This window comes from Salvelinus fontinalis, chromosome 16 (genome assembly GCF_029448725.1).
Source record: "Salvelinus fontinalis isolate EN_2023a chromosome 16, ASM2944872v1, whole genome shotgun sequence".
Classification (NCBI taxonomy): Eukaryota; Metazoa; Chordata; class Actinopteri; order Salmoniformes; family Salmonidae; genus Salvelinus; species Salvelinus fontinalis.
The window spans coordinates 14,317,025-14,337,357 of NC_074680.1; the positions used below are offsets into that span (position 1 = coordinate 14,317,025).

Here is a 20,333-nt window from a genome sequence, read left to right on the forward strand (position 1 = left end):
CTTATTCAGTACATTTAGTAATTGCTTGCTTTTTTAAGTCTAGTAACCTTGCCAGCAGGCATGCAATTGCCAGCTAAGATAGTTAGGCAAGGTAGACAATCTTGCTAAAACTTGATTGATAGCCTGAAATGGCTTCTTGGTAGCTCGTTATGAGTTTGGGAGATTGGTAGCCCATTTATAGATGGGCTACCAACTTGGCTAAAGCCAACTTGATAAAATTTGCTAGCTAGCTGGCTAGAATTACAGAGAAACAACAAAACATATTAGTTTTATTTATTAATCAAGAGGGAATCTTGATCAAATTAATTTACAAACATACCTCCTGCGAGTTCGGCCCATTACATACAACAGTATGTGGACACCCCTTCAAATTAGTGGATTCGGCTATTTCAGCCCCACTCATTGCTGACAGATGTATAAAATCGAGCAAACAGCCATGCTATCTCCATAGACACACAATGGCAGTAGAATGGCATTACGGAAGAGCTCAGTAACTTTCAACATGGCACCATCATAGGATGCCACCTTTCCAACAAGTCAGTTTGTCAAATTTCTGCCCGGCTAGAGCTGCCCCGGTCAACTGTAAGTGCTGTTATTGTGAAGTGGAAACATCTAGGAGCAAGAACGGCTCAGCCGCAAAGTGGTAGGCCACACAAGCTCACAGAACGGGACCGCTGAAGCGTGCGGCATGTCCTCGGGTGCAAAACTCACTAAGAGTTCCAAACTGCCTCTGGAAGCAACGTCGGTACAAGAACTGTTCATCGGGAGCTTCATGAAATGGGTTTCCATGGCCGAGCAGCCACACACAAGCCTAAGATCACCATGTGCAATGCCAATCGTCGTAAAGCTCGCCCCCATTGGACTCTGGGGAAGGGAAAACGTGGTCTCTGGAGTGATGAATCACGCTTCACCATCTGGCAGTCTGACGGACAAATCTGGGTTTAGCGGATGCCAGGAAAACACTACCTGCTCCAATGCATAGTGCCAACGGTAAAGTTTGGTGGAGAAGGAATAATTATCCGGGGCTGTTTTTTGTGGTTCGGGCTAGACCCCTTAGTTCCCTTAGCATTACAGCATACAATGACATTCCAGAATATTTCTGTGTTTCCAAGAAATAGACTGGCCTGCACAAAGCCTTGACCTCAACCCCGTCGAAGACCTTTGGAATGAATTGGAACAACAACTGAGAGGCAGGCCTAATCGCCCAACATCAAAGCCCAACCTCACTAATGATCTTGTGGCTGAATGGAAGCAAGTCCACGCAGCAATGTTCCAACATCTAGTGTAAAGCCTTCCCAGAAGAGTGGAGTCTGTTCTAGCAGCAAAGGGGGGGACCAACTCCATATTAATGCACCTGATTTTGGAATGAGGTGTTCGACGAGAAGGTGTCCACATACTTTTGGTCATGTAGTGTGTGTGCGTGCAGCGTGTCACTCTAGTCTACAACAAAGATGGTGGATAGTATACTCATACTCAGAATCACAACAACTTGCAGACTTCTGGCCGAATGAAGCGTCTGCATTGCTTTCGTGACGTTGTCAGCTAACCCATCTATAGAGAATGATAGAGAAAACATCTCTATATAGTTCCCATTATGGTGTATGTGAACACATGGGCAGCGCCATTGAGGCAATCTTCATTTTGAAGTCGTCAATTTTTTTCTAAATGATTAGGTGATCCCTTCTAATGACCCAGCTGGACATGACTCCAACAGCGTCATCAGGAGGGATCAGCCAATAAAGTTGGAAGTCCCACCCAGTTGACTACATTAAAATGGTGGAAGCCCTCAATGGTGCTGCCCATGCTAAAACTGCCTTTTGGCCACTAGATGGTAAATCTTTATTAAGTTTAGTAATTAATTTATAGCAGGACAAATCTGAGACGGAACGTGCCCCTGGGCGTGACGCTTCTGTCTACACCTCTTCCCTTTCTCTGTGATGTAATATGATGCCCCATTCTAGGAGTCCCATTCTAGGAGTCCCATTCTAGAAGTTATTTCAGGATAATTACAATTTTATTAATTTATTTGACATTTAGTCCATATTGGTATATGTGTGTGTATGTATATATATTGGCACTGTGTGTATATGTATATATATATTCTCAATTTCGTTTTTTTAAATGTCATATCCCAAATTTTGGAAGTGTTTCCAACTTTACCAATGAGAAAACAGTGACTCATGTTGTCAACTGTAACAGTTGGATCTGACTCTTACATTGATGTCAGTGTCTTCACAAGGCCAGGTAACAATGTGTTACCTTAGTCTTATTGACGTTATTGTTTGGTAGAAGAATCCAGGACCCAATAGTCAGTCCTTTAAAAATTGGATATGATTATTTTTTTTTTTTTCAATTATGTTTTCTCAAACAAAAATTAAGTAAAGTAAAACTACAATTATTTCATGGTTTAGCTATTCCCCTCTGTAATGATATTGTTACATTGACATTACGGTAGCTGTTCTAGATTAGATTTTTACTCATATTTCAATATCCAAACAAAATTAGTGGTCTTGATCATTTGTAGAAATGTGACATCATAGTTTCAATATCCTTGATGTTCAAAAACTGGAGCATTCAATTGTTCTCTTTTTTGCCCTGAAAGCTTTTTGGGGGAGTCCAATGTCTACTCCCATATATCTTCACTAACGTAATGGAAAGATGTAATATGAGAATCGCTAATTAATCCTCAGACAGGGCAAAAACAAAGAGCCTTTTTAGGCTTTTTACGGACATTCTCAAAACGCTGAGTTGCAATCCATATAGAAAGTTAATATGCATAAATGTTTAATGTCAGCACATGTTGCGGAATTACTTTGGCATCTGTTCTGCCTTTTTGGGAGAGTCAGAGCTCTTTCTTTGACTGGCTGGCCTGGCAGTAGAGCAGGCCAGGATGAATGGCTGACTGGCCGCAGACTGAGGTTACTGACAGTAGCCAATTACTGACAGTAGCCAGTAGCTGTGATGTGCATCCACCCCTGGCATAGGGAACGAGACTGAAAAGATATCTGCTAATGCTTATTATGATTATTTTATATCTTCAATGTATTTGTTTCAATATCTTGTTTTAGAAAATTACATTAAACCGCAACATGAGAAGCCTGAAAAGAAAATGTGTGAAGTAACAACTCTGTCATGAATGATTCCAACTACTTGCGACTTTTTGTACAACGATGAGCGAGGTGACACAGCTCTTTGCTCTTGTGAGTGAAGACAATCTCCCTACCCAACTTTCCTCCCCACTGCCCCTCCCAACCCCCAAGTGGGTTTATTGATTCTTGTTCGAGAGACTTTGTTGGAGAGGAGGGCAGCTTACCCGGGCCCCTAAATTGATGTGGCAGGTTGGTGATCCTCCTTTACCGTGTACCAATACCAGCTTGGCTCAGGTCCTAAATGTTGTCTGCCTGTACATTCAGTGTGTCCTGAGCTGTGGCTTTTCTCAGCAGGTATTTTACAGTGATATTCTTGCATCCCATCCCAATGCCCCTCCTCAGCAGCTTGCATGCCGTCCACTCGCTGACATAGTCTGAAATGCCAGCCTTTGTATGTATGTCTTTATCACATCCTCATCATCATCCTGGACTATAGTATGTAGCCATGAGAGGTACATATACAGCCATAGGCTACAGGAAGAATAGAAACTCATACATCACCTCATAGATATTAAGACTTTCTTATATTCTACGCAGTTAAAGCTTGCTATGCTGTTTACCCTTAAGTACAAGTTTGTCTGTCCAAAACAAAAAATAGTACTTTTTAAACACTTTGTTTCCACTCTCCTTTAACTGCACTCACATAAAGGTGAAAGGTCACCAAACACTCTGATCTAAATAGGTTGCATGTGAAACCCCAGTGAGGAAGAATATCATTGTAAAATACATTTATTGTCTCTATGTGTGGTCCCTCGTGTACATGGAAACACCTTCACCCAATTTGTCAAGTTGTTCTGAACAACTTTCTCATGTACACATGCATGGTGCCGTGGCAACCTGCTCAATGTGGACACGCCTGTTGTCGGACTGCATCTGTCGCAGTTTGTGTTTGTTTATTTTGAATGTGTACACTATTTTTCCTCTGTATCTTAACTCTCTCTTCATTTTGACTGTGTACGCAGTGTGCCTTCACCTCACGCCATCTTGTGCACTCTGCCAATGAAAAGAACATACACAACAGTCTCCTGTGACACATTGTGTATTCTTTTTGCAAGGTTTGCAATGGATCTATGCCAATGACTTGAGTCTCTCTCTCTCTCTCTCTCTCTCTCTCTCTCTCTCTCTCTCTCTCTCTCTCTCTCTCTCTCTCTCTCTCTCTCTCTCTCTCTCTCTATATATATATATATATATATAAATATAAATATACATAAACACTTCATTTTGTCAAAATATGTATATATACTCTGTATTTTTATTTATTTAAACAGGGAAATCCCATTGAGGCCCCTTTTACAAGCGTGCCCCACACACAATCATACAAATTCACAATATTTACAATTTCAACACAATAAAAGCATACAATATTTACAAGTAATTTAAGATAGGTAACTTACAAAACACCATCATGAAAAACAAACACATTCCTCAGTAAAAAAAGTAATCAACCAGCTGTCTGAACTGCTCTAGCAAAACATCCATCTTTAGAGTATATATATATAAGATTGGGTGTTAAATTCAGCAAATGCCACCCTCAACTTTACCTGGCAATCTTGACTCCATTGTATAATCAATAACGTTGGAAGGAAAATGTTGCTGTACTTATGTGTTGTTCAAGTCAACGTGTTGGTGCTGGTTGGTTGGGCATGCGTGGTAAGGACTGCACTCAGCATGTATTGGATGGTTCACTCAATGTTTGCACTCAGGGGAGTTTTGTGTGGAGTTGGTCTGTATTAATGTTGTGTACTCCAGACTTCCGGTGCTTGAGTTGTTGACTAGGGTTACCTGGTTGTGCAACTCAAACAAATGCCATTTTGTTTTCCAAAATGGCTACTCACACTTTTTAAATGTTGTTGTGTGTTTCTTTTTTTGTCACTTTTACCATGGATGTTGGTTCTTCTTGTCTCCCTCAACAATGAACGTCTCAACTTCAGTCATGAAGTGTTTATCGTTGGGCTAAATGTGAATGCTTGATATAAAATGTCTTGCTGAAATACTTGATCAACATTTTTAAACTCATACACACGTTTTGTGATTCATGTATGTAAGTTAACATCAGTTCCTCTTTTCTTTGCAGTGGAGCCCCCCTCAGACTTGAAATTTACAATTCTAAATGAGAACACAGTGCAAATGTCATGGAGAAAACCATCGCATAGGATACGGGGCTACAAAATACAAGTTGTATCGGATACAGGTTTGTATTTATTGATCTCATTAGTTCATTGATGTTTGCCTGACTAGTTATAGCTTTTCATGCCAACCTGAATGATCATTTGCACCAATTCTAATAGCAACCCATTCTCTATATCCCAGATGAACCAGCCAGAGAGTTTAACCTCCCAGCCACTGCTACAAAGACGTCTATTACAGACCTGACTCCTGATCTGGACTACTCCGTGTCCATCAACTCCTATGATGGCACAGAGGAGAGTATACCCATCTTTGGGCAGCTCACTAGTAAGTGTTTAAGATTCTGATGCTGTTACAAGGTTAAACATAACTTTGGGAAAGTCTGATGGCTTTCTCAAAAGGCTGATATGGACTGATATGAAAAGGGTTTAATCTCAGATCAGATTCTTCTGTCATAGGACCCATAGGACCCACAAAGGACCCATTACATGGTTTCAAACCTCCAGCTTGTCTGTTAGCTTCTACCAACATTAGAATCAAATAAATCTGTTTTTAAAACTTGAATCACACTCTGTTTATCGCTGATTAACCAGGACAAATGTGTTTATATGTCTGTGATTGGTATCCCATTGAAGAGGCTTGATGATTTGTTGAATGTCTTGGATTTATTCCCCATACATGGCACATGGCACACAGGATGTCATGATAACAGTCCAAATTATTTTGTGTTTCAGTTCAGTCCAGTAACACAAGTGAAACAGAAAGGAGGCCACAGACTTCAGATGCAATCAGTAAGTATATTTACATCAATGTCAACCAATCTGCGCTATGCCCATTGCCTGTCCACATAGCTTTATGATCTTACCAGTCCATTTTTTGTGTTTTTCCAATCTAATCATAATACTGTTCCCTGGAATAATTTCCTCAGACTCAAATACCCCATCTGTACTGCTGAGTTGTTCATCTTTGAGCAGACAGGTGGTTCCGACAGTGGTGGAGAATTAGTTTGTGATTGAAAACAGTCTTCAAATCAAAATCTAAGAATGAGAGGTTTCTGTTATGCGTATAATCCAAGGAGAGTGATCACTGTCGTGCCAGCTCTGTGCATTTCCCTCTTTTTAAATGTTGAAAGAAGTGGAAAGGATTACTGCTCTGACCAGAAGTCCTTTTACTGGAGTTCTGTGCCTCTCTCTGTGAGTTCAGTCTGTGGATTGACAGGGAGACATGCTCACTTTTTCCCTCACCATGTACGCTTTGGGTGGAAATTGAAAAGTTCCTGATGGTCCAAAAACCTTTGCTCCTAGAAGCTATTTCTGGTGGAACGCTCATAACACTCTTTCACATTTGACCTAATTGGCCAGATAAATCCATAGAACTTGATATTTGATGTTTTGTCAAGAAATCTTCAAAAGGCGTAATAACAAGATGCGAGAAGCGTGGAAGGATATTCAGTCAAGTGGACCTACGAGAGCTAAGATTTGAGACATTCACAGAAATCCGGCCAATCATCTTGGATGTTCCAGAGAAACTAAACTATCCATGATAAACCCAAAAAATCACGGGGGTTTGAAAACATAAAACCAAACAATGCCGCTGAAAGTTTTAGTGATTATTTGGTCTATAAAAGCACATTTTTGTCATCATGTCTGTTGAAATACCACCTGTCAGAGACCGTCTGTCAGATATACAGTATTCATTAGAGTACCGAAAAGTTGTGCTAATCTGCCAGATTGGGTCCAGACAGTTGATTGTGTTCCTGCTCTACCCCATCCCCCTCTCCACCCCTCCAGAGTGTTCAGTCAATGCCATAGCAGACCTGGTCTTCCTGGTGGATGGCTCCTGGAGCGTTGGCAGGGAAAACTTCAGGCACATCCGCAGCTTCATCAGTGCCTTGGCTGGTGCCTTCGACATCGGAGAGGATAAGACCAGGGTGGCTGTGGTCCAGTACAGCACAGACACCCGCACTGAGTTCCCCCTCAACCGCCACTCCAAACGAGGAGAGCTGCTCAGAGCCATCAACACCCTGCCCTACAAGGGAGGAAACACCATGACAGGTATACATGATAGGTGGGACAAGACAGCATGGATATACAGTACTGCCGATATTTTGTAAATTCTTGCTGGACTGAATCCTAACTTGAGATCTGTGTGTGTAACTAGAACATTGGTGCAAGTCTTCCGTTGATTGAGGTACATGTTTTGGTTACGCGCTTGTTCTCAAGGTAGGCTTTCGCCCACAGACAGTAAATGTTATAATAAGCAACAATGTTTTAAGAAACGCTATTTTCTTAAAGGTTAAATATGTTACACTCTGTGTCTAGGGGACGCCTTGGACTACCTGCTGAAAAACATATTTACGGAGGCGGCCGGCGCCAGGAAAGGCTTTCCAAAGATAGCCATGATCATCACAGATGGAAAATCCCAGGACCCAGTGGAGGAGTACGCTAAACGACTCAGGAACATTGGAGTGGAAGTATTTGCCTTAGGTACTGTGTGTTTTACTGCTGAATGCTACTGCTGAATGCTTACTCTCTCTTGAGAACATCTCTATAATGCTTTTAGTTTTTGAATGCCTGGTAGTTCTGGAGATACCGTATTGGCTGATTTCCACAGTACTCCATTTCTCAGGCTAACTTCTGAGATGTTTTTCACCATTTAGGCATCAAAGGAGCAGATGAGGATGAACTGAAGGAAATGGCCTCAACTCCGCACAGCACACATGTCTACAACGTACCTAACTTTGATATGATCAAGGCAGTGCAGCAGAAGCTCATCATTCAGGTGTGCTCCGGTGTGGAAGACCAGCTCAACTCTCTAGTGAGCGGAGATGATGGTAAGACATTATAGATGATGCATTACATCACATTTCCGTTGTTTGAATTAAATCGTCACTTATTTCAAGTACATTGTCTATAGGCGGTAGGTGTAATGAATCGACAACAACTATGTAACTGTAAATGTATTGTTAAAGTGTTTTCCAACCATACTACAGTACATTCCAACCTCAACCGTGTTAATTTTTTGTGTCTCTAGTGGTGGAACCGGCTTCTAACCTCCAGGTGCTTGAGATCTCCTCAAAGTCCATGAGGGTGACGTGGGATGCCTCTCTGGGGGAGATCACGGGCTACAAGCTGACCCTGATGCCCATGATGGCTGGGATGAAGCGCCAGGTTGTATACGTGGGGCCCACCCAGACCACTGTCAACATTCGGGACCTGTCCCCAGAGACCGAGTACGAGATCAGCCTGTTCGCCCTGAAGGGTCTGACCCCCAGCGACGCTGTCCTGGCCATGGAGAAGACTCAGCCCGTCAAGGTGTCATTGGGTGAGATAAAGCTCTGTAACAGCATATCAGCGATCCAGTCCCTCACTCACTCACTCACTCACTGAAACATTACATTGTTGCTATAAAAACAAACTGAAATTACGATGTAGACCATATACAGATGGTATCTAATGTCCTTCCCTCCCCAGAATGCTCTCTTGGAGTGGACGTACAGGCTGACGTGGTCCTGCTGGTTGATGGCTCCTACAGTATCGGATTACAAAACTTTGCCAAGGTCAGAGCTTTCCTGGAGGTCCTGGTCAACTCCTTCGACGTCGCGCTCGACAAGATCCGGCTCAGCTTAGTCCAGTACAGCAGAGACCCCCACACAGAGTTTGCCCTGAACACTTATAATGACATTGCTTCAGTAGTCAAGGCTGTCCGGACGTTCCCCTACCGAGGAGGCTCCACCAACACGGGGAAGGCCATGAACTACGTTCGAGAGAAGATCTTTATCCCCACCCGAGGGTCTCGCGACAGTGTCCCGCGTGTCATGGTCCTCATCACTGACGGGAAGTCCTCTGACTCCTTCAAGGACGCTGCCACCAACCTGAGGAATGTAGATGTGGAGATCTTTGCTGTGGGTGTGAAGGACGCTGTGAGGTCCGAGTTGGAAGCCATTGCTAACACCCCGGCGGCCACCCACGTGTACACTGTGGAGGACTTTGATGCTTTCCAGAGGATCTCCAAGGAGCTCACCCAGTCCATCTGCCTGAGGATCGAACAAGAGCTCCTCAACATCAAGAAGAGGAGTGAGTAGCCATTTAACATACCCTTATAACAAAAGGCCAGGGTTTTCTTGGTCTGGGCATGTGGTCAACTCCTAGACCTACTCATAACACATACCCCTGTTTGAAGTTGAGCATGCTTACCATGGACCGTACATGTGCCTGTAACTATAGCTACATAGCCATACATTCTGGTTAACTTTAGTGGCAGCCGCTAAATGACCTCAAACTCCAGACAGTCTATTGTAATCAGTTATTTGCGATGTGGTACAGCAGGTCAAACTGAGCTGTGCTACTGAAATAGTGATGTCACGATGTAACTACATCTGCACAACACAAAAAAGCTGAGTAATTATCTTCATCTCTTATTTCCCAATGCCTTGGGTCTGTTTCAGGCAGGCACAAGCGAGACATATTCATTGTTTTAACTTTCCCTGACTGATCACGCTGCCTCAAATACCCCAGAACCATATGCCTGCATCTCAGGGGAGCCCGTTACACCATTTGTTATCGTTTACTGTTTTTAAACACTATAGTAACTGACTGGATACTTTTATTCTGACCTAATTGTCCTGCTAATTTCAAAGGCCACCTGTCTCTGAAAGTCAGTGGGACTGTGGATGGTTTTCAACACCATGGTAGCATGACATGAGTTTCTCCGCTGCACATATTGGTAATGATCCCCCTGTCACAAGAACACAGAACATTTAGGCATTGGCAATGTCCAGGGGTTTGTAATATAAATGTGTTGCAACCCTGTCAACTGAATGCATACTGCTAGCATACGAGGAGTGTTTCCTATGGCTAAGACACTCATGAAAAATAAATGTTCAGAGATGGAACTGTGAACAAAGTTGAATAAGTTCAAATAATTGGTTCCATTCCAGCTTTTCTGAAGGAATGAGATATACAGCTCGGCTTAATGTTATCAAAAGCCATTATGATGACATTGTCTGAGGACAAAACACAATCCGGCCATTTAATTGTGTTTTATCCCGCTCTTCAGGTCTGATTGCACCCAGGGACCTGGTGTTCTCTGAGGTGACGTCTAGAAGCTTTCGTGCCACCTGGGCCACCGATGCCACCAACGTCATGTCTTACCTGGTGCGTTTCCGTAAGGCCGAGGACATCACTGAGGATTACATCTCCCTGGCTGTGCCAGCCGACACCACCAGCACAATCTTGCCACACCTCACTCCCCTCACCACCTACGAGGTCAACGTATTCGCCCAGTACGACAAAGGAGACAGTTTCCCTTTGTCGGGGGAGGAGACCACGCTGGAAGGTAAGGGGTTGAAGGCGTACAAGTTCAGGGGTTTCACAGCATAAGCAAGTGAAGAGATTTATGTTTTAGTGCTTTTGTTTTTTCACCAGAAACTTACATGGCTTCTTCAAGTTGCCTCCTTTAGATGCATAATCATTCAATAGGTTATCTAGAATATTTATTCTTAAAAGTTATATTGACAAGCTACTGCTAAACAAAGCCTAAACATTCTCCATTGCAGAGCAAGGGACTGTGCGGGGACTGAGTGTGTCTGAAGAGACCACGGATAGTTTCCGGGTGTCGTGGCTGGCGGCGCCAGGGCCCGTGGTGAGATACCGGTTGTCCTATGTCCCCTTAACGGGGGGAGGAGAGAGGCTGGAGGCCCAGACCAACGGACCTGACACCACCATCGTGCTCCAGGAGCTGTTCCCTATCACCACCTACCGCGTGTCTGTGTCTGCAGAGTACACCTCCGGCCTGGGGGACGAGATGCAGGTGGACGGAACCACCAAGGAAGGTCAGCAAGTTAGCCAGCATGGCTGCTAACATTTAAATTCCTTACCTGTAGCTAATGCAGTTTTTTACTATACAGTACATAAGTGAAGATGCAGTAATTGGTTGACCCCTGTCTTTTCCCCCTCAGTCCGTGGTTCTCCCCGTGATCTCCGCGTCTTCAACGAGACCGTGTCCAGCATGATGGTGTCATGGCGGGCCGCTCCCGGGAACGTCCTCCAGTACCGCGTGGCCTTCAAACCAGCCGACGGCACCGGGGAGAGGAAGGAGATAGCTGTGAAGGGAGACACCACCGTGGCCCTGCTGAAGAACCTCCAGCCTGCTACTGAATATGAGCTGTTTGTCAGTGCCCGCTACACCTCTGGGCTGGGAGACCCCCTCCTGGGTACAGGCACCACCCTGGAAGGTACAGGAACAACTTTCTTGTGTCTGTCTTTATCATGACTGTCTGCTCTTTGGCTGCTTTGAAGAATGGGGTTGTGTTTCTTTGACAGCTGATGTGAGCGAGAGTGTGAAAAATAGCTTGAGGCCATCTTCAAAGTGAGTGTCTATACTGGCCATCTCTGTGTACTGCATTGTGTCCTGCTCCACTTTAAAGACTGAAAGAAGTATAGTGCCATTAATTGTTTCTTAACCTTCCATTTTTTGTAAAGGGAAAATTGTCTTTTTTTATGTTCTTTGTTTTCGGAGTGCGATGTGAAAGTCTTTAGAAAAACATACTGCCCTATAAATCCTTCCTAGATATCTCAGGATCCCTCTTCTCTGACTCAGTGTATAAGGGAAACTGCAAAAGCTGGAATGTGGAGCGTAATGTCATTCCTGTGGCACAGACACACTGTAGGTTAGTTCTGCTTTACCGCCCATGAAGCTGGAAGAGATGGAAATGAGTGGGGGTACTCTCGTAAACATAAAAAATCTCCTGGAACAGCCAACACATGCCATGCTAGGCTTGCTCATGCAGTTTTATACACTCCGGGGACATATGGTTTATTCAAGATTATTTTATTTGACACATGGGGAGTTGTTTAACAATTCTTCGATATCACTTTAACGATTTGTAAACCATTTGGATTAGCAATGCTGCTGAGCAGAGACCTCTGCTATTCTGCTAACTAAGATCCTCAACCATAGGGTTTGATGCATGCGTAGGCCTACGTCTTCAAGAATCTAAATGAGCAACATTAGCCAACATTTACCAAACCCTTTGAAGACTATACCGCTCTCTCTAACCCTAGGGGATAGTGTTAGGAAACTGACCATTATTCAGGACTGACATGTAGTCAATTAGTGTGAGGGACATCTGTTAGTGCTATATAGACTTTTCAGTAGGCAGCCCTGCCTAGAGGAAAACCTTCAGGCCATGGCAGCAGGAGGTTATGGTCCGGGTCACGCTAGCTTGGTTCCCAGGGCGCCCAACAACCACAAAGACCCCTGTATCCTACAAGCCAGAACTTACACGCCCCCACAATCCATTCTGCTCACGGCAGCCCAACCACAGGTCTCTGGATAGCTTTATGACATTAGTGGAGTTCCATGCTGAGGGTGGTCTAGGAGAGAAAGCTCTGGGGAGGGGAGGCTCAACTAGGACTGGGGTCAGGCACTCAGGAGGCTGTTGTGCTTTAGTTTGGTTTGGGGATCAGTAGTATGTAATGTTTGGACTAGAGATATATAGTCCTTGTCACTGGACGAATTAAAGATCACTCGAATGGAAATGAATTGAGGGCAGAGAGGAAAAAAGATTTAGCAGTGATATAACTTCAACCCTAACTGGCTCTGATCAGAATCCAGCCTTCTCCCTTTAGTTTCCACTCTCTCATTCAGAGGCCAAGTTGAATGCAGGTAGTGGATACCAAATTTGACCCATTTCAGGAAACTGGGTGTATGTCGCAGGTCACAACTTCACAGGAGAGCCGCTTGAACATAAACTTCATTTTTTTAAATGGGGCAGAAATGCCTTCTTGAACATGTGAACTTTCATGTGCCTTAATAACAAACTTGTATGCCATTTGTAAATATAAATACAATTGTTAAATTGCGAGCCTAGTTGGTTTAGCCAAAGTAAAATCACCAACCTTTCCGCTAGCCATGATTGGCTGAGATAATGAGTGGGCTGGACATGCCGAGAGATGGGTTTGGATTGGTCTGCCATATAGGGCTCTTCTGTCTATTTGAGCTGGTCAGTATGTCTAGGTAATTCTCTCCAACGCGGCTTTTTTTATGTATCGCGTAGGAAAACTGCACAAGTCTAATGTCAAGTTAAAGTGTACTGTTAGCTAGCTAACGTTATGTGTATGCTCTCCACTTTCTGGAGGACTGAGTTTTGAAATCAGTGGAATTCAAGTATGATAGCTAAGGAGATGGAAAAAACACCAGTCTAGCTTGGGTGCTTGACTGCCGTTGTGAGGTCAGAACACTTGGAACAACCCTGCTCCTCAGCCAGAGCGTCCAGTGTGCGCGTAATGTCTTTGAGCTCTTCTTCTATTTGTGTCTGGAAGTAGCTAGCAAGTTAGCTTGGGTGCTTGACTGCTTTTTTGTTGTTGTTATTATTATTATGAACAAAACAAATACAAAACAGAAATATACAAACAAGAGTAAATAAACCTAACAGACAGGGGTATTACATATCGCGATACATTTTCAATTTGTTAAAAAGTTTTATGGTGCGTATTGCTTTTTAATTGTTTTTTTGCACTTTTTAATTGTTTTACACGTACTGATAATTTCAAAATAATATTTCAATTTTATCTTAAACAATGTGAAGAGGGGTTTGTTCTCCACCCACTTCATTTTATGGATAAAGAATCTGCCATGAAAAATAAACAAATTAACAATGAAAGTTAAATCAGGGTCCATTTAATTTGGATGAAAATAAAACATAATATCAGAGTCTTTCAAATTAACATGAATATTAGTTCATTCTTCTAACTCACATCTTCTTGCATAAGAACACTCCCAAAATAAATAGTCAAGAGTCTCTGGGTCACAACCAGAAAATACACATTTGTTGTCAATCGCTATTTTGAATCTGTGTATAATAAAGGTTTTTACTTAGGTGCTTGACTGCTGTTGTTAGTACAGAACGCTCTGATCAACCCTTAAAGAGATGGGTGGGGCAAAAGCTTAAGATGGAGTGAACGATGCTGAATGGGTGTAGACAAAGAAGGGCTCTCTAGTAGTAGTACCAAAACATTCGAAGGCCATTTTCTCACAAGTGAGTTTATCAACCTTCAAAGCAAAACTACTTTCCCATTGTTCCTCAACTGTAGTGTATGATTTACCATTTTGTAGCTCTGAGTCTCTACTTTTATCCAATGTAAAAAACACAATTTCAAATTTTGTTTCATAAGACCGATTTGAGCCGGTCGGTCACAAATGGTCTCTCCTCTCAAAAGCAGTTTGAGCACTCGACACATCAAAGCTTATATCATTCATCATGACCAAACTGTGGATGACAACATGTCTAGCAGATAAAATGGCTTCTACACAAGGGAATATCAGAAGCCTTCTCCTGCACTGGAGGACAATGGAGAGGTGTCCTGCTATGAAGTATCATGTAGCTATTTTTAGTCCACATGCTGAATGGTGCACATTCATTCTTTCTCCATGGGACTCTCCTGCTTGAGGCTTCCTTCTCCCCCTTCTTTGACAACAAAACTGACCTCATGTGTCCACCTCTGGACCTCCAGCCTGGGAATGGTCAGAAGGTCAGAAGTCAGATGCTGAGATTCCATGACATGGTCAGTTATGCTGAGTCATTAGCCTTAGCCTCCCACCAGAATAGAACCAATGTCTGGGCTCCTCTCTGTGCTCCATGACAAAGCATTTGGTCTGGTTACAGCAGCACAGCTTGACGTCAGAAAAACAGGCCAACACTGATCTCATTGTTTAGGGGGCCACAGACTTCCAGTCATCCACTGTGTGAGTTATCCTATGTAGGCGGACCTGGAGAACCCGGAGACACAGTCAAGCTGTATGGTAGAGAATGCTAACGGGCTGATGGAGACAATAGCGCCCCCTGTGGCAAGCTTACGGTATGTTGAGCCTACCATATCCTGATTCCTGACCAATAAAGATTGGCTTGATTAATGGAGTCAACTCTGGCCCCGAATCATGTAAAGTGGAGCTGAGTAATTGCTGAGATTCATATTCCAAATGTGAGCCTTTAGAAAACAATATGGTGAGAATGTGTATTAAAGCGGGGAGTCTTTCTCAACATGTGTTAGGTTTTACCTAGGAGATACGTTACGTCAAAGCTGTGAGCGGTCGAGTACTGGCTGGTTCCTCCAGCAGATAACTGACTGTTCACTTCCTCCCAGGCCAGTGAGGGGCCCGAAGAGCATGGGGAGAGAAAGAGCAAATAGAACCCACTCCACACTAAGCGAAGCCCAGTTTGAAGAACAAATTATACAGTTGAAGTCGGAAGTTTACATACACTTAGGTTAGAGTCATTAAAACTCGTGTTTCAACCACTCCACACATTTCTTGTTAACAAACTATAGTTTTGGCAAGTTGATAAGGACATCTACTTTGTGCATGACAAGTAATTTTTCAAGAAATTGTTTACCGACAGATTATTTCACTTAAAATCCACTGTATCACAATTCCAGTGTGTCAGACGTTTACATACACTAAGTTGACTGTACCTTTAAACAGCTTGGAAAATTCCAGAAAATTATGTTATGCTTAACCTGTCTAGGATCAGCGTGGCGCTAGCGGCACACCCCCCCCCCCCCCACTGAAAAACCAGTGCCGCGAAATTCAAAAAAAATATTTTTTTAAAATATTTAACTTTCACACATTAAAGTCCAATACAGCTAATGAAAGACACAGATCTTATGAATCCAGTCAACATTTCCGATTTTTAAAATGTTTTACAGGGAAGACACAATATGTAAAGATGTACATCTATTACCTAAAAACACATTAGCATATTCCACCATCTTTTATTTGTCCACCAACACCAGTAGCCATCACCAATTCGGCTAAACTAAGATATTTATAGCCCCTAACCAACAAAAAAACTCATTAGATGACAGTCTGATAACATATTTATGGTATGGGATAGGTTTTGTTAGAAAAAAGTGCATATTTCAGGTATATGGCATAGTTTACAATTGCACCCACCATCACAAATGGACTAGAATAATTACAATGAGCAACGTGTTTACCTAACTACTAATCATCAAACATTTCGTAAAAATACACAGCATACACGAATCGAAAGACACAGATCCTGTGAATACAGACAATATTTCAGATTTTCTAAGTGTCTTACAGCGAAAACACAATAAATCGTTATATTAGCTTAGCACATAGCAATTAGCAGCCCAGCATTGATTCTAGCCAAAGTGAGCGATAAAAGTCAACATCGCCAAAAGATATTAATTTTTTCACTAACCTTCTCAGAATTCTTCCGATGACACTCCTGTAACATCACATTACAACATGCATATACAGTTTGATCGAAAATGTTTATATTTAGCCACCAAAATCATGGTTAGACAATGTGAAATGTAACTCAGCTGGTCAGAATTTGTCCTTGCGCCACTTAGACAGTGATCTACTCTTATACATAAATACTCATAAACGTGACTAAAAAATATAGGGTGGACAGGGATTGATAGACAATTTAATTCTTAATACAATTGCGTTATTACATTTTTTAATTTATCCTTACTTTTCAATACAGTTTGCGCCAAGCGAAGCTACGTCAAAAAACATGGCGTCCTAAGCCACTAAAATGTTTCGACAGAAACACGATTTATCATAATAAAAATGTCCTACCTTGAGCTGTTCTTCCATCAGTATCTTGGGCAAAGGATCCTTTCTTGGGAGAAATCGTCTTTTGGTGGAAAGCTGTCCTCTTGCCATGTGGAAATGTCAACTACGTTCGGGATGAACTGAAAAGCGTTCCCAACTTTTCACATCGTTGCAAAAATAAATGTCCCAAAATCGCACTAAACGGATATAAATTGCTATAAAACGCTTTAAATTAACTACTTTGTGATGTTTGTAACTCCTATAACGAGTGAAAAGATGACCGGAGAAATATAACAGGCTAAACTAATGCTTGGAACAGGAGAGGGTCGGTGTCTTCCACGCGCGTTACGCAGCAAGAAAAGACTTGCTAGCTAAAGGTTTTTTTCATTTGTAGTGCCTGTGAACGAGCAATCGAGCCCGTTGGAATCGTCATCACGTAAAGGCATCCAGGGGAAGACGTAAGAAGTGTCCGTATAGTCATAGCAACGACAGTGCCCGTTTAAATGACTTCAGAAAAGTGGCCAACGTTTCTCAAATCTGACTCCATGTCAGGGAAATTGCTGTAGAATGGGCTCTGTTCCACTTAGAGACAAAATTTCAACTCCTATAGAAACTATAGACTGTTTTCTATCCAATAATAATAATAATATGCATATTGTACGATCAAGGATTTTGTGGGAAGCCGTTTAAAAAATTAGCCACATTAGCATAAATAGTCTAAACAGCGCCCCCATCCCCAACAGGTTAAGAAGCTTCTGATAGGCGAATTAACATAATTTACCTGTGGTACCTGTGGATGTATTTCAAGACCTACCTTCAAACTCAGTGCCTCTTTGCTTGACATCATGGGAAAATCAAAAGAAATCAGCCAAGACCTCAGAAAAAAAATTGTACACCTCCACAATTCTGGTTCATCCTTGGGAGCAATTTCCAAACGCCTGAAGGTACAACGTTCATCTGTACAAACAATAGTACGCAAGTATAAACACCATGGGACCACACAGCCATCATATCGCTCAGGAAGGAGATGAGTTCTGTCTCCTAGAGATGAACGTACTTTGGTGCGAAAAGTGCAAATCAATCCCAGAACAACAGCAAAGGACCTTGTGAAGATGCTGGAGGAAACCGGTACAAAAGTATCTATATCCACAGTAAAACGAGTCCTATATCAACATAACCTGAAAGTCCGCTCAGCAAGGAAGAAGCCACTGTTACAAAATCACCATAAAAAAGCCAGACTACGGTTTGCAACTGCACATGGGGACAAAGATCGTACTATTTGGAGAAATGTCCTTTGGTCGGATGAAACAAAAATGGAACTGTTTGGTCATAATGACCATCGTTATGTTTGGAGGAAATAATGGGGAGGCTTGCAAGCCGAAGAACACCATCCCAACCGTGAAGCACGGGGGTGGCAGCATCATGTTGTGGGGGTGCTTTGCTGCAGGAGGGACTGGTGCACTTCACAAAATAGATGGCATCATGAGGAAAGACAATTATGTGGATATATTGAAGCAACATCTCAAGACATCAGTCAGGAAGTTAGAGCTTGGTTGCAAATGGATCTTCCAAATGGACAATGACCCCAAGCATACTTCCAAAGTTGTGGCAAAATGGCTTAAGGACAACAAAGTCAAGGTATTGGAGTGGCCATCACAAAGCCCTGACCTCAATCCTATAGAAAATTTGTGGGCAGAACTGAAAAAGCATGTGCGAGCAAGGAGGCCTACAAACCTGATTTAGTTACACCAGCTCTGTCAGGAGGAATGTGCCAATATTCACCCAACTTATTGTGGGAAGCTTGTGGAAGACTACCCGAAAAGTTTGACCCAAGTTAAACAATTTAAAGGCAATGCTACCAAATACAAATTGAGTGCATGTAAACTTCTGACCCACTGGGAATGTGATGAAAGAAATAAAAGCTGAATTAAATCATGATCTCTACTATTATTCGGACATTTCACATCCTAACTGACCTAAGACAGGGGATTTTTACTCAGATTAAATGTCAGGAATTGTGAAAAATGGAGTTTAAATGTATTTGGCTAAGGTGTATGTAAACTTCCGACTTCAACTGTAAACTTTTACTTATGTTTTGGGTCGGAGGGCGAAAATATGTTTTCGATAAAATTATTGAAAACATGCCCTTTTAGTGTAAGAACTGTTTGAAAAGACTGCCTGAAATTTCAGCCTGTTGAGGTGGGATGTTTTGACCTGCCTGGTGACATCCCCAGGTGCTAAATTAGTTCATAGTCCAAGAAGAAAGAGAGTTCCAAACCTCTCTACCAATAACAGCAAGTTTAACATTTTCCTGTCCCCACTCAGACAACTCCCAGACTCCTAGCTAAATTATTGCTTGAGAAATTGCTTGAGAAATTGCACTATATATATATATATTATATGTATATTCACGATTCCTTCAGGACTATCCGTAATCATGGTAGCATCCATATTAATGTAGAAGTGTTTAGAAACATATTCTGTTTTTATTTACAATAAACGTCACTCCAAAATGACACAATACATTATTTACCATTCATTTCTGTTTGGGCACAAAATATTCTGAAACACAACCAAAACAAACAGCAAATGCATCCAACAAGTTTTTACAGTCACAAGCTTGATGTAGTCATTTTGTTCTTGGAATATGGGACCAAATACTAAACGTTTACACCTAAGTGAATTTGTCCCAATAATTTTGGTCACCCAATATGGATGAAAATGATCTCAAATTAAAGCTGACAGTCTTCCCTTTAACCTCATCATCATTGCATCATTTCACATCCAAAGTGCTGGAGAACAGAGCCAAGACAACAAAAATGTGTCACTGTCCCAATACTTTTGGAGCTCGCTATAGGTTATACAAGCTTCAAAGCATGAAAGGACATAGCTAGCTGGTGTGCAAGTAGCTGGAGAAGCATTTCATGGGCCACAGAGTGTGGCGTGAAACCAGGTGAATTCCTAGCCATTTGAGTTGATTTCCTTTCATGACGATCCCTTTGGAAACTGGGCTCTTGGCGGAGCGGTGATTTGCCAGGCTCAGTGTCGCAGTGGAGCCAGGAGCGGCTGTTTTCCTCCAGACTGAAGGTCCTTCGAGGCGAAAGGGCAGAGCAGGGCATCCCTCACACGCAGGTGAACCCTGTGTCTTTACCATGGTCTGACCTAGACAAATTCTAGGTGGACCAGGCTCCAGGGCAGTTACATGAAGGAACTGTAAATGGGAGTGCCAGGCCTAAAATGGAGGAATAGAGGAATAGTGGGTTTGATGGATCCTCTTTAGACCAGCTTCTGGAAAGAGCTGTTCTCAAATCAGACTGAACTAAACTGCTGATCTCTACATTTCAGTGAATATCTCCATTTCCAGTGGCGTTTCTTCTTTACCTGTGTGCTCAAGAAATAGAACAGTCTGTAGGCTGTTTGTCGGGCAATAAATCATGTACTGTATGAATGCAGTCAATGCATGCTATT

At 42.4% G+C, this 20,333-nt stretch overlaps 1 protein-coding gene across 1 annotated transcript in view; it reads left to right on the forward strand.

Moving 5' to 3' along the window:
* LOC129812685 (collagen alpha-1(XII) chain-like) overlaps positions 1 to 20,333 on the forward strand; it is a 71,469-nt gene that overhangs the window by 1,962 nt on the left and 49,174 nt on the right. The gene's annotated exons all lie outside the window — the stretch shown is intronic.